Raw genomic sequence first — 14,933 nt, forward strand, 5'->3', positions numbered from 1 at the left:
TGGTTCTAGTCCTCCTGTTTTCGACCCTTGCCTGTCCTGACTCCAAACTCACCTGCCTGACCACTGCCTGTTATGTCTTCAAGCCTGCCTATCCCTTGTACTGTTTGGACTCGGATCTGGTTACTGAACCCCTGCCTGGCCTGACCTCAAGACTGCCCTTCGTCTGGTACTGTTTTGGACTCTGACCCGGTTTCTGATCTCTTGCCTGTCCCCAACCTACCTGTTGCCTACCCCTTGGATTAATAAATATCGGAGCTCAACCATCTGCTTCTTGTGTCTGCATTTGGGTCTTGCCTTGTGTCCTTATAGAAGTAGTGCCTTCAGAATGTATTCATACCATTTGACTTATTCCACATTTTGTTGTGTGACAGCCTGAATGCAAAATGGATTAAAAAATATATGTTTCACCCATCTACAAAAGTCACCCAAGAATAGTAAAATCCCCTTTACTGGTTCAAATAGCTAATCAACCAGCCTGTTACCAGCCAATAGTAAACTATTGGAAAAAATTGTGATTGACAAGATACAACGCTATTTTACACTAAACAAATTGACAACAGACTTTCAGAAAACTTATAAGGAAGGACATTCTGTCAGGATTTGGCCAGGATTATTTCAGTTTTGGTCACTAGATGCCCCCATTGGGCTTTTTTGACCCTTTTGTTTTCCCTTATTTCCAGTTATTATTTTCACCTGTGCCTCGTTTCCCTTGTATGTATTTAAACCCTTAGTTTTCCTCAGTTCTTTGCTCTGTGTTTGAATGTTAGCACCCAGCCCCAGCCATGCTGTGAACTTTTGTTACTCCAGTCAGATTCGCTTGAGGTACGTCGGATTCGCTTGTTTTTGTTCTCGTTTATTTATTTTCTTTGATTTTTCTTTTGAGGTTTTTTCCCTGCTGTGCTTACCACTTTTGTGGATTTACCTTATGACTTGGAGGATATACCTTTTTCTCTTGGAATTACTTTTGACGTTGTGGATTTATATTTTTTGCCTGAAGTACTTTCCTTTTTACTTTATTAAAACACCGTCTCAAGTACTGCTGTGTCTGCCTCATCTTCTGGGTTCTGCCGACTATTAGTGGCTCAGTTTGATAAGTGACTGTTTCTCTCACCGGAGACCCGAGTTCGTAACCGGGTCCTGACACATTCAACAAGCACAGCACTTAATCAAATTACTGATAATTGACTGAGAGATATTGATGATAAAAGATGGTGAGGGCTGTTTTTTGAGACTTCAGTGTGGCTTTTGACATTATCGATCATAGTCTGCTGCTGGAAAAACGTATGTGTTATGGATTTACACCCCCTGCTGTATTGTGGATAAAGACTTACCTGTCTAAAAGAACATAGAAGGTGTTCTTTCATGGAGCCTCTCCGCCATAATCCAGGTAGAATCAGGAATTCCGCAGGGCAGCTGTCTAGTGCCCTTACTTTTTAAAATCTTTATTATCACGCACTCCTATCATCCATTACGCACACCTGCCTTCCATCGTCACACGCAACAGCGATATTGGACTCACCTGGACTCACTCATCACCTGTTAGTATCTCCCCTATATTTGTCAGTTCCCCAGCTCTGTTCCCCGCTTCTGCATTGAATGTTTTTTGTCTTTGTTTTCTTGTATGCTGACGCTGTTCCTGTCTCGTTCCATGTCCGTTCCTTATTAAATGTTTGACTCCCCATACCTGCTTCGTCTCTCCAGCGTCATCACATGTGGCAGAAAAGCCACTGGCTTTGAGTAATGTATGAATGTGGATGACTCAACACTATACACGTCAGCTACTACAGCGACTGAAATGTCTGCAACAATTATCAAAGAGCTGCAGTTAGTTTCAGAATGGGTGGCAAGGAATAAGTTACTACTAAATATTTCTAAAAGGGAAAGGGGGATACCTAGTCAGTTGTACAACTGAATGCCTTCAACTGAAATGTGTCTTCCGCATTTAACCCAACCCCTCTGAATCAGAGAGGTGTGGGGGGCTGCCTTAAATCAACATCCATGTCTTCGGTGCCCGGGGAACAGTGGGTTAACTGCCTTGCTCAGCGGCAGAACACATATTTTTAGCTTGTCAGCTCTGGGATTCGATCCAGCAACCTTTCGGTTACTTGCCAGAAGCTCAACATTTTTATTTGGGACAAATCAATCCCTAAACCTCTACTAAATCTTGTAATGTGGAAATGTAGGTAGTTTAGGTGACTAAACTGCATGGAGTAACCCTGGATTGTGAACTGTCATGGTCAAAACATGTTGATACAATAGTAGCTGAGATAAGGACAAGTCTGTCCATAATAAAGCACTACTCTACCTTAACAACATTATCAACAAGGCAGGTCCTACAGGTCCTAGTTTTGTCCTACCTAGACTACTGTTCAGTTCTGTGGTCAGGTGCCACAAATTACAATTGGCTCAGAACAGGGCAGCCCGGCTGGCCCGTAAATGTACACGGAGACAGCTGCGACCCAACATTCAGGGCATAGCCACACCTGTTAAGTTTATTTTGGGATAGCATGTTTTGCATGTTATTTTTGCATTAATACATGTCAGATATCAGTTTGCAAACAATAAATAAATAATTTAGTTAATAAAGCCGCAGACAATGTTTGTATATTTTTTGCTTTCTTGATTAAGGCACCTCCAAAATGCAGCTGTTTCCGCTTGGCTCAGTGCTTTCGGTGGTGATGGGGCAGCCAGCTGAAAATATGGAGCATAGGCGTTGGTAATGTTCTCTCGTGCACTGTGAATTGCTCAGTGTTATGTCACTCATGGGGACACTACGTCACTGCAAAATCTACGGGTAGAGCTCAAAAATTCAAGCCCCTTGGGTGCTACCATAGAGTTACATTAGAAGTGCCGATCCAAGAAGGCTCAAGGTCTTTGGCCACAGATAAATGCTGTCAAATCACGTTATATCTACTGTAGCTTTGATTGGACTGATTATGCTAACAGCAAGCTAGCAGTCCTCAACATGAAAAAAGTTGCCAATCTACTGGCAAATCCTTTTCAATCCTTGTCATATGAAGAGAAATTATGAAGAGAAATTATAGATAAAATGTATCAGTGCTCATCGGCCATTGGACATTAACATTACACAACAAGTTGGAAATTGCAATGTGTGGTTTCTTGAAAGCACCATAAATCCAGAGAATGCCAGACTTTAATGACAATGTTTGATGACAAAATGTGCCCACAAAGGACCGCCGTGCCACCTTCCTGTTCAAGTGAGCACAGCTCAACAAGGTGAGTCCAAAAATGTTTAGTATGCTGCTTCATAAATGATGTAATATGTCAGGGAGATATGTATACTGTAGTAATACTAAGTGCATGTTTTGTAGTAAGCTGTTAGTAGCACATGTGCCTCACCCTAATAATTTGGTCCCTTTCCCCCTCCAAACGTAGCCTACTGTTCTGACTTGGGGGTGCACATGTAGCCTATAGCCTGTTTTAGAGAAATGTCATCATTGAATATTATAAGAGCTTTAATTGTCTGCTTATATGCCCCCCTTTATTTATCCTACAGTTCAGACTTGGTGTAAAGGGAGAATACTGTAAGAACGGCCCGTGTTCTGAATTCTGTTGCTGTACATTTAAAAAATGCTGAACAAATAGTTATATTGATGACGTCCGTCCTAGCTCGCTCATTGTCTTAATCGAAATTATGGATTGCCTCTTATCTACTCATCGCCCCTTATGCCATAGTTTGTACACCTCAATTGTGAGTAGAAACTACATTTCTTTAAGCAAGTCAGCCTTATCAGCTATGTCTTTTTAAAAGGCAGTAAATGAGGCTGAAAAAGCTGTTTTGCTGCCAGACTCCGCTGATAGCCAGGTGGAGCATTGGTACGGATTCACTCCATGGTGCTGAAAATAAAGCTCTGCTGTTGGGACAGCTTCATGTAGGCCCTAGCAGATTGTGGGCACCGTTTGTCACCGTTATAGTGCAATTAATGTATTGTTTAGTGTTGTGTTGTGTGGTGTGGTGTGGTGGATTTGCTGACATGCATAAAAAATGAATAACTGAGTTTTCCCCACCAAGATTTACATGCTAAAATCTCCACTGCACGGAGAGTAACATTAATGATATGCATATCAATCTCTCATGGCACAAAGTGGAGGAGAGATTGACTTCATCACTACTTGTTTTTGTAAGAAGTGTTGACAAGCTGAATGAACCAAGCTGTCTGTTTAAACTACCAGCACACAGCTCGGACACCCATGCATACCCCACAAGACATGCCACCAAAGGTCTCTTCACAATCCCCAAGTCCAGAACAGACTATGGGAGGCGCACAGTACTACATAGAGCCTTGACTACATGGAACTCTATTCCACATCAGGTAACTGATGCAAGCAGTAGAATCAGATATAAATAACAAAGAGATAGAAATACACCTTATGAACCCAAGTTAAACAATTTAAAGGCAATGCTACCAAATACTAATTGAGTGTATGTAAACTTCTGACCCACTGGGAATGTGATGAAAGAAATAAAAGCTGAAATAAATCATTCTCTCTACTATTATTCTGACATTTCACATTCTTAAAATAAAGTGTTGATCCTAACTGACCTAAAACAGGGAATTTTTACAATAATTAAATGTCAGGAATTGTGAAAAACTGAGTTTAAATGTATTTGGCTAAGGTGTATGTAAACTTCCGACTTCAACTTTACATTGTAATACTGTTGTATGGTGGTATTATACATTTTGTATTGTGAATATGTAGTGGTATAATAATGTTATGTGATGTACTGTTTTGTCTTTTTTTTATGTGTGATGTAAGTGCTTTAATGTGTTTGGACCCCAGCTGCCTTGGCAGCAGCTTATGGGGATCCCTACTAAATCCAAATCCAAATACCCCATAATGACAAAGCGAAAACATGTTTTTACAATTGTTTGGTGAGTTATATAAAATAAAATCACAGAAATATCTCATTTACACAAGTATTCACATCCCCAAGTCAATATTCAACACAGCTGGGAGACTTTCTGGGTGTCTCTAAGAGCTTTCCACACCTGGGCTGTGCAACATTTGCCCAAAATTCATCAAATTTGTCATTGCTAGACAACCATTTTCAGGTCTTGCCATAGATTGAAGTCAAAACTGTACCATGGCCACTCAGGAACATTCACTGTCTTCTTGGTAAGCAACTCCAGCCGTGGATCATCACTGGAGGCTTCGTGCCATGGATCATCACTGGAGGCTTCGTGCCATGGATCATCACTGGAGGCTTCGTGCCATGGATCATCACTGGAGGCTTCTTGCCATGGATCATCACTGGAGGCTTCTTGCCATGGATCATCACTGGAGTGAGGAGACGTATGGGCAGTCTGGTACGTGGAGCTGCCACAGGGCTCACCAGGCTGGGGAGACATACTGGAGGCTTGGTTCTTGGCGCTGGCACCGGATACACTGGGCCGTGGAGGCGCACTGGAGGTGCGCACAACCCGTTCTGGCTGGATGCTCAATTCCACCCGGCAAATGCGGGACGCTGGCACAGAGCACACCGGCCTGTGAATGCTCACTCGAGACACCGTGCGCATCACCCCATAACACGGTGCCTGACCAGTCACATGCTCCCCACGGTAAGCACGGGGAGTTGGCTCAGGTCTATAACCTGACTCCGCCAATCTCCCCGTGTGCCCCCCCCAATTTTTTGGGGGGGCTGCCTCTCGTGCCTGCTTCGCTGACTTGCCTCCTCATATCGCCGCCGCTCTGCCTTAGCTGCCTCCAGTTCCTCCCTTGGACGGCGATACTCCACAGCCTGCCTCCAGGGTCTCTTACCGTCCAGGATCTCCTCCCATGTCCAGGAGTCCCTTTCACCACGCTGCTTGGTCCTTTGGTGGTGGGAAGTTCTGTCACGGCCGTCGTAAGAAGCGGACCAAAGCGCAGCGGGGTGAGCGTACATTTTCCTTTTTATTTCAAAACGTCGCCAACAAAACAATCAACGAAAAACAACCGTGTAGCTTACAGGGCATTAGTGCCACAAACAAAGTTAACTACCCACAACCAAAACAGGGAAAAAGGGCTACCTAAGTATGGTTCCCAATCAGAGACAACGATAGACAGCTGTCCCTGATTGAGAACCATACCCGGCCAAAACATAGAACCACAAAATCATAGAAAACAAAACATAGAATGCCCACCCCAAATCACACCCTGACAAAACCAAATAGAGACATAAAAAGGCTCTCTAAGGTCAGGGCGTGACATCCTGTTTGCGACAAGGTCCAAAGTAATATTGCAAAAAAATGTGGCAAAGCAATTCACAGCAATTTGGAATATATTTTATTCTGTACAGGCTTCCTTCTTTTCACTCTGTCAATTAGGTTAGTATTGTGGAGTAACTACAATGTTGTTGATCCATCCTCAGTTTTATCCTATCACAGGCATTAAACTATTTAACTGTTTTAAAGTCACCATTGGCTTCATGGTGAAATCCCTGAGCGGTAGACTTCCTCTCCAGCAACTGAGTTAGGAAGGACTCCTGTAACTCTGTAGTGAGTGGGTGTATTGATACACCATCCAAAGTGTAATTAATAACTTCACCATGCTCAAAGGGATATTCAATGTCTGCTTTTTCTATTTTTACCTATATACCAATAGGTGACCTTTTTTGCTAGGCATTGGAAAACCTCCCTGGTCTTTGTGGTTTATGAATCGGTGTATGCAATGTACTGTTCGACTATGAGACCTTGTAAGTGTGGGGTAAGTGTGGGGTATAGAGATTAGGTAGTCATTCAAAAATCATGTTAAACACTATTATTGCACACAGAGTGAGTCCATGCAACTTATTATGTGGCTTGTTAAGGAAATATGTACTCCTGAACTTATTTATGCTTACCATAACAAAGAGGTTGAATACTTATTGACTTAAGACATTTCAGCTTTAAATGTTTTATTAATTTGTAAAAATGTCATAAAACATAATTGAACTTTGACCTAATCGGTATTGTGTGTAGGCCAGTGAACAAAACATCAACATTTTATTTTATTTTAAATTCAGGCTGTAACAACAAAATGCTGAAAAAATCAAGGGGTATGAATACTTTCTGAAAGCACTGTATGTGTACATTGTGGTGGTAATGACAGGGTAAAGGTAAATTGCATTAGTTCAAAATAAGTTGGTGTAAATGGACATCTGCAATATAATTGATTGCTATAAAGACAGTAAAATATAATTTGTCCTTTGATAAGCAGTGTTGAGCAGGAGTATACCCATGTTACATAAAAGTTATACAAAAAGTCACTACTTCTGATGGTAATAATTTGTAAAAAAAAAAGTTTAACAAATGGCTTATGCCCATTAAATATTTATATAGTTTCCATTTATTTGACATTTTTTTCTAAACAGGGCCATTAAATATTTTCTAATTATAACCAAAATTCTAAGTGTATTACATAACAGTATATGAGCGTGAGACAAGGCAAAAACTTTGAAAAATAGTGAAATCCAAATATTAAATTGCATTAGAAAATGAACAAAAAAATAAACAATTGAAAGCTGAAAAAAGACATTTAAGGCTATTTTAGTGTCTACTTAATATATGAAAAAGAAGCAAATAGAAAGTAACAGATTTTCTTAAAAATATACTCCTGGGACACACACAGTGGCACTGACCAGTGTCTTAACTATATACTTTGCAGATATGAAGCAAACAGACAAACATAATCAGTAAAAAATGTAAAATTCCCAGTTCATGCTTCAAAACAAACTTTATAAGAGGTTTTAAAATTAGGATCTATTTGACTCAAAATTCCATGACATGCAGTGAGGCATTGTTGCCAGAATACATGGATGGTAGTCCCCAAACATATTGCTATCAGGTTGTAGATAAAATCTGGCCTGGTACATTGTTTGCTGCCTCCATTCAGGATGCACTGTTTCAGTTTCAATGACTCAATATTTCGAACAAAAACGGATGACAGTAATTTAGTCTGGGAATGTCAATACAATCAAACCAGGAAGGGCAATGATCACAAGTCAGTCATAACATGGGTAATAGGCTAGCGTACATGTGTCAAACACAAGGCCCGCAGGCCGTATAGGGAAAGGGGGGATACCTAGTTAGTTGTACAACTGAAATGTGTCTTCTGCATTCAACCCAACCCCTCTGAATCAGAGAAGTGCGGGGGGCTGCCTTAATCGACATCCACGTCACTGGCACCCAGGGAACAGTGGGTTAACTGCCTTGCTCAGAGGCAGAATGACAGATTTGTAACTTGTCAGCTTGGGGATTCGATCCAGCAATCTTTTGGTTACTGGCCCAATCCTTTAGGTGTATTTCTACCTGCCAGGCTACCTGCTGCCCCGGCGGAGAAGAGGTATTCGGAGTGGAAAGTCAAATATAATTTGTCCTTTGATAAGCAGTGTTGAGCAGGAGTATACCCATGTTATATAAAAGTTCTACAAAAAGTCATTACTTTCTGATGGTAATAACCTGTAAATCATCATGTAGAAAATAGTAAAAAATAAAGAAAAACCTTGAATGAGTAGGTGTGTCCGAACTTTTGACTGGTACTGTATAACGTTTTCTAAATGAAGAAATATTAGATCAACTTACCTCAGAATTGTTTTGTTGGAGTGACTTAAACATTTTAGATGAAACAGATAAAAAAAATTGTTGAGCAAGAGTAGGGAAGTATTGGTAAAAAAAGTTGTGATTTTTTATTTTATTTATCTCAGACTGCACTAAGAACACAGCTGCTCTATGAAAGGTTGTAGCACCAGTCCTCCTTGTCATAACTCATGGTGCATAGAAGCCTACCTGATTTGAGAAAGTGTGTTATGTGAAAGATTGTGTCTATCCAACTGGTTTCAGGTTCAACAACTTTCAGCCATCCGGGGATGAACAACATTTCTAATGATTTTGTTCACTTACACTCTTTCTCCTCTGTGAGTGTGGTAGACACAACCCTGTAATTACCCACACATGAAAAACAAGTAGGCTGAAATGCCTATTGTGGACATAGAAAGAATTATACAGCCCATCTCTGTGACTCTTTCTCTCATTGAAGAATGCATCTTTTTAGTGTTATGAAAAGTTGTTTTTGTTTAGTTTGAACTGTTTTGTATTGTGTGTAAGGGTGGGGATGCTCTGCAGACCAATCCTGAGTTTAATTATTTGTTTAAGCCTTTCCTTTGTTGGTGATTGAAAATTGATCAGGCTTGAATGAAAGGCTCAATTCATGCCCCCCTCTCTTCTATTGTCTAGGTGAATAGCACATACTGAAGGCCATAGGCAGGTTGCTATTAATATGACAGCCTAGTTCATATCCAACTCTCATTTCTAATGAAATACTTCATTTCTATTATTTTGATCTCGGCAGGCGATTCACTGAAAGACAGTGGGAGAGAAAAGGCTTTTCTTTGAGTTGCTCATGTCAGTTGTGTAAGATATGGCAAACCAATAATTTTGTCAAGTTCTTTTTTTAGCCAACTGAAACGCTTTGGATTGCCACAGTTTATAAAGGCACATAGATAAAGCCTTTCAGGGCGCTGAATGAGGACGCATCTGTTTTTTTATTTCCTCCTTTTTCTTTCCCTTTTTCAATCCATGTAATCAAATTTGAGGGAAATCAAATTGGGGGGGTTTTCAATGAAAGTACCTTTTGTTGGTCTGAAACGAGCAAGTAATTTACAAAATGCCCTTCCTTTGTGTGGGAGGCTAAAGGAAAAAAGAAATCAGTAGCTTTTAAAGCTAGGCATTGCTGCGACTGTGAAGATAATAAAAACTGTCTTGTGTTGTGGGGTAGAAAGCATTTCAAAGGCAGGGCCCGACTCAGGGTTACATGGCTGAAAACCCTGTGTGTGTGTTTGTTTGGGATAGAGTGCCAAGCCAGGTATCCACAGTCTACTATCTTCTGGGTGAAATGAAGACGAGTTCCAGGTAGTGTGACTAGCTCCGGCTTTAATGTTTCTACTTCCTGCACTCTCTAAGCGGCCCTTGTGTCATGCTCAAACCGCCACAGAAGAAATGGGAGTGGAGAACACAGAGGAATCTGCCAGGATTTCAGCATGGTTCTCTTATTCTGCTTGGTATGATGAGGATCTTTCACTGAAGACGGAGTTCACCGGTATTTTTCCCTCCAGTCGTCAAGCAATGGAATAACTCTCGGAGGTGAGTTGTCGTCTTTCCCTGCTTCGTATGCAGCTTTATGGGGATGCTTAGTGTTGTAGCTATTTACATTGACAGACAGGCAGATTACTTTTTAAAGCTGCTGGGCTCTTTTCACTGCACAGGACAGCTATTAGACAATGTGCCATGTCCATAATGTAATGTATGTTATTAAGTTGATGCCTCAAACTCAGAACTGAATATAGTTTGTTTCTGTACAAGATCTATTGGCTTCATGGAAATGTGAATTGAATGGGGCTGTGAAGGCAAGGCAAGCCCCCTAGGACATCCCAGCCTGCTGTCTCAAGGGCAAGGCAGGAAATCACTCTGCAAAGATATGACATGTCATACTTTAAAGATATCAAGAAATGTCACAAATTACATTGTATATAAATAATGTAACATTAACATGAATATTATAATGTCAGCGTTAGATTATTGTGATTGTCAGATACTGTCCAGAACTTTCCATTTTGTTTCCTACAGTATGGCAATGCCATTTAACTTCGCTCAAGTGATTTTTCAAAAGGAATAATTGGATCAAGTATCTTCTCAATCATGAAATAATGTGTTATTCATATGCATATGCACACAGCATTTCTCAAGTAGTTTCATGTTAAAAGAGTTGGTGACTTTTTGAGAAACTATTGTCTCTTATCTGCAAAGTTTCTAATGTGTAGTTTCCACTTCTCTATTCTCAGTTGACAAAATACAAGCGGGTACTATTCAATTGAGTTGATTTCTCAAATGTCTGAATTTGCACTAGAACAAATAACGTGGCCAAATTCAATTTGAAAATAATATTTAATCAAACTCTCTGCTGCCACCCAATACTGTCGAGGGAATCTTACAGCCTCTGGGGAAAGAAGTCAGTCAGGCAGCCAGTACGCATCATTGCATTGATTGTTACAAGACTTCCTATTTAGGCTTGTGTGACTGTGAGCAGCCATGTGTAGATTATAGCAGTGATTAAATGGCTATGTATTTTGTGTGTATTATGACATGATGCACGCCTATTTTCAAGCTGTCTTCTAGAATAGTTTTCTGTTCAGTTTACATATTCCTATACTGTGTGTATATTATGTGTATGCTTACTGTGTGGGTAATTTCATTTTTTTATATCAAGAGATGCAGTTTTCTTTTTGTATTAGCATATATTTTGTAATATTCGATATCAGTCGGTGTTCCCGTGAAGGGAGTAAATTTAGTTCTTCATACCTAGCACTATTTTCTCAAGATATATATATTTTTTGAAAATATCATGGAGAAATATTATTTTTTGAGTGCTCACTTACTTACGTAATGTAATCTTTACTGTAAAAATGATATAAAATGAATGTGGTCAGTTTGATGCTTTACAAGCAGTTACCTCCAAAAGTCTTTGTAATTAGACTGGAATACGTCATAAATAAGGTTGAGGAATAAATCTTTCTCCATTATCCTGGGTATATGAGCTCCCCTCAGGCCCTCCAACAAGAAGAACTTAATGGCGTGGTAAAGTGGGAGGAGGAGCTGCTGCTGAGCAGGAGGAGTGGAGGGGCGGCGCTGACCACCAATTAGAGCCCATTGAGCTGGGGGCCTGTCAGTCACAGATAATAGGGCCCCTCTTCCACCCTGGTACCCCCAGACCCTGTCATTAGGCCTACTCTGAGGCTGAGCCAGACCTGTGGTTAGCCATCTGACCCCTGGGCACTCAAAGAGATTCACCCACATGCTGCACTAACCAGTGCAATAAATCACATGCATTGAGTGACTGAATTGCATTTGAATATGACTGCTCAGCCCGGTGGTGTTAATGGCGCATGGTGACATGCAATGGAGACCAGTCAACTCTGTGTGCACTGTGCATGTATACATTGAATATTTTAATGGGTTAAATTTCCATGTAGGATTAACCTGAGACCACTTTGTCTTAAAAGCTTGGTGGAATAATGAATTCTTTAACACCTGCTAGTTCTGATACATGAAATTAAAACGGTTTATGGGCAAACCCCAGCAAAGGAGACCCAAAACTTGATTTTAAAGTCAGCAACTTCATCTTGCGCCTCAGAAAGCTGCAACTAATATGGTTAAAGACCTCTTAAGAGTCTGGCTTGTCTTAATCTTCCAATGTAAATGAAGGATTTAAAAGCGATATTACCAGATGTCCAGGAGACACTTGAGAATTAAGACCTCAATCTAGGTTTTCCAGCAGGCTTCAGCCACGGCTGATAGAGGCCTATGACTACTCTACTTGACAGGATTTCCACCACAGTAAAACAGCTGCTAATGGAAACACACTATGCTGTTGACTAGAGCCTTAGAAGACCTGCCTTAAAGTACTGTAGTAATTCCTAGAAAAGGTTGGCTGTTGTTGATTTCGTGCAACTGCACTGGGTTACCCATGTAAGCTATTCCCACACAGTCTAAACGAACTACTCTTAACAGCTGGAATTTTGCAATTTTATTGCAATGTGAAAAACTAATCCAGTCTCATTGTGAAGAGGGCAATCATCCACAGTATTGATTATTTTTTTTAAATACTCTGTTTGCAAGACCTTAGCTGCTTTCTACGGTTAGCTCTAGCTGCGTTTGTCCAATGTTGCTCTGACCATTTAGTTGAACACAAGAGATCCCTTCATAGTCTTACAAGGTTTTCTTCTTCTTTGTCTCCTTTTCGCGGTCAAAAAACATCTGAAGTGTGGTGCAAAATGTCTACCTGCAATTAGGGACCTTCCTGAAAATTGGCATATGTCGATTGACACTTTAACATTGGGAATGGGGGTTCTCTAGTTGGGGTGCTAAAGCTGGGAGAATGTGTGTGCGTTTGGCATGCACCTGTGCATGTCGCATGGCAGTTTCTGAATCATGTGTAAGCAGGATATGTGAGGGTGCTTATTCTCTCCCCCACTCTGCTCTGGCAGAGCATATCAGTACAGGTGATCAAACGAGTCCATAAACAACTCAGTGGTGCTGACTGACACTTATCTTCCACCTGCAAACACTGTGCCAAAGAGCTCTCTCTATTCAAACTATCTTTATTCTATAGTAGCACTTTTGCTGGCTGTGCCGTTATGATCCCAGACACAACAAACATATCTTTGTGAATGTAATGCACTGTTTTCCCCTCATTCTGCTGGGTGTCACTAGTTATCTTAAGCACAGTTTAATTGTGAGAGAACAGAGGTCACTGCTCAGCTCTATGTGGTCTTTGCATACTGTGACTGACAAACATCAGACAGAAGCCTGTTATTTAGAGAGGAGCAGAATAGATCAAGTTAATGTGTACAAACTGACAGCTGAAAATGGGAAGGCATCACTCATGAATAATTGACCACTTTACTTTTTATTTGAACCCCCCATCGTGTTTTCCCCCTCTGAGAGGTTAAAGTTCCAATCCATTAAGAGCTGCCATACTGAGTGAAGACAGCAAGGGGAACATTTGTCCAAAACGCCTGATATCCGATAAACAGCAGTAACATTCAATGTATTGCTCCAGTCCATAGATAATAGCGCTAATTGTCATAAATCTTAGACGCTGGTGACAGAAAACAGCACAATGAGCACAGCCATCTGTTTTAGGGAAAGGGATGAATATCTGCTTTATCAAAATGCACTTGGATGTGTCTCAAAATTGTGGACAGGCTTTCATATCGGCTGTAGGGATGTGAACTATCTTTTTGCTAACATTTATTGTTCAGACCTTTTTAGATGACTTTGGAAAGCTACATCTAGCCAGGGTTAAGCGATCTCTCTTCAACCACTTTAGGATTTCCTTTCTTGCTGAAATGAGAAAATACAAAATACCCTAAATCAGCTTTGACATTTGGAGTGCTGAAAAGATAATAGAATCACCTTGAAATGTACATTTGCCAAACTAAAGGATACATTTTTTCTCAGTTATGTTTTTGTTTTCTACATTGTTCTTGCAAAGAATTGGATTGTTATTCTGCAATCACACAGGTACAGTAAGAGTATCTTGTCAGTTGTCCCAATCATGTGTTTGGAAAAGTGGAGAAAGGGCATCGGATGTGTTCATGGGTAGTACTTTGTACACAAATACACTACAGTAACTAATTAGCTAGATATGTTACTTCAGCTGCGTTGCATGGAAAGGCAAATGTACCAAATGGAACCCTTACACAAATGTACATTTAATTTGCAGTAAATGCTTTAGCTTCTAGATTCTTTACATCAACTGTTTCCCAAGACGACAGCCTGGTTTACTGGATTACTCAGGAGTCCCTAAAACATTAAACAACACAAATTATAATGTCATACTCATGTCATAACACCAGCTGGCTAGCTGGCTAATGTTAGCTAGTCAGCTAACTTGCTAAATAGCAATTTTTGTAAATTAACTTTATGACAAAAAAATATGTACAACCGTTTGTCTCTACGTTAACTAACATATTCCTCTCAATTGTAAATGTTTTGCTTGGCTCGTTATGTTATAATTACTTATATTTGCTTCCACTGTAATGTTTTGTCAGCCATCTTTGCTGAAGAAAGTCACCAGGGACGGGTGGCTCACGTCAAATTTGTCATTGGAACCACTCGATATGATTGGTCATATAAAAACCTTGGGACCCAAATGCATAATGAGTGCTCTAACTTCACCTTGTGGTGGTCTGGAGCAATGACGCCGTGACGCTGGGTACCTCTAAGTCCCACGGTGTAAGCTCGCAACTTTTAAAGGAGGGACCACTCTATGTAAGCATTGCTATGGTGGTTTCCATTGAAATCCAGCCCTAGAAGTCTGTAGACACATTCAGAGTGTTGCAGGCACTAACAGATCACTGACAGTGCCTTCCATTCTCCTTGCTAACGTGCAATCGT

General features: G+C 40.6%; 1 long non-coding RNA gene across 2 annotated transcripts in view; it reads left to right on the top strand.

The window, feature by feature from the left end:
- Positions 1-14,933, top strand: part of LOC139578435 (uncharacterized) — a 147,317-nt gene that overhangs the window by 10,475 nt on the left and 121,909 nt on the right. Inside the window, exon 1 of one of the 2 annotated variants that reach the window (XR_011675550.1) lies at positions 10,096-10,118. The exons of the other annotated variant lie outside the window; for it this stretch is intronic. This is a non-coding gene — a long non-coding RNA (uncharacterized lncRNA). Of the gene's footprint in view, positions 1-10,095; positions 10,119-14,933 lie in introns of those variants that run through there. 2 annotated transcript variants of the gene reach the window in all.

The sequence above is a fragment of the Salvelinus alpinus genome, chromosome 6 (genome assembly GCF_045679555.1).
Source record: "Salvelinus alpinus chromosome 6, SLU_Salpinus.1, whole genome shotgun sequence".
Lineage (NCBI taxonomy): Eukaryota > Metazoa > Chordata > Actinopteri > Salmoniformes > Salmonidae > Salvelinus > Salvelinus alpinus.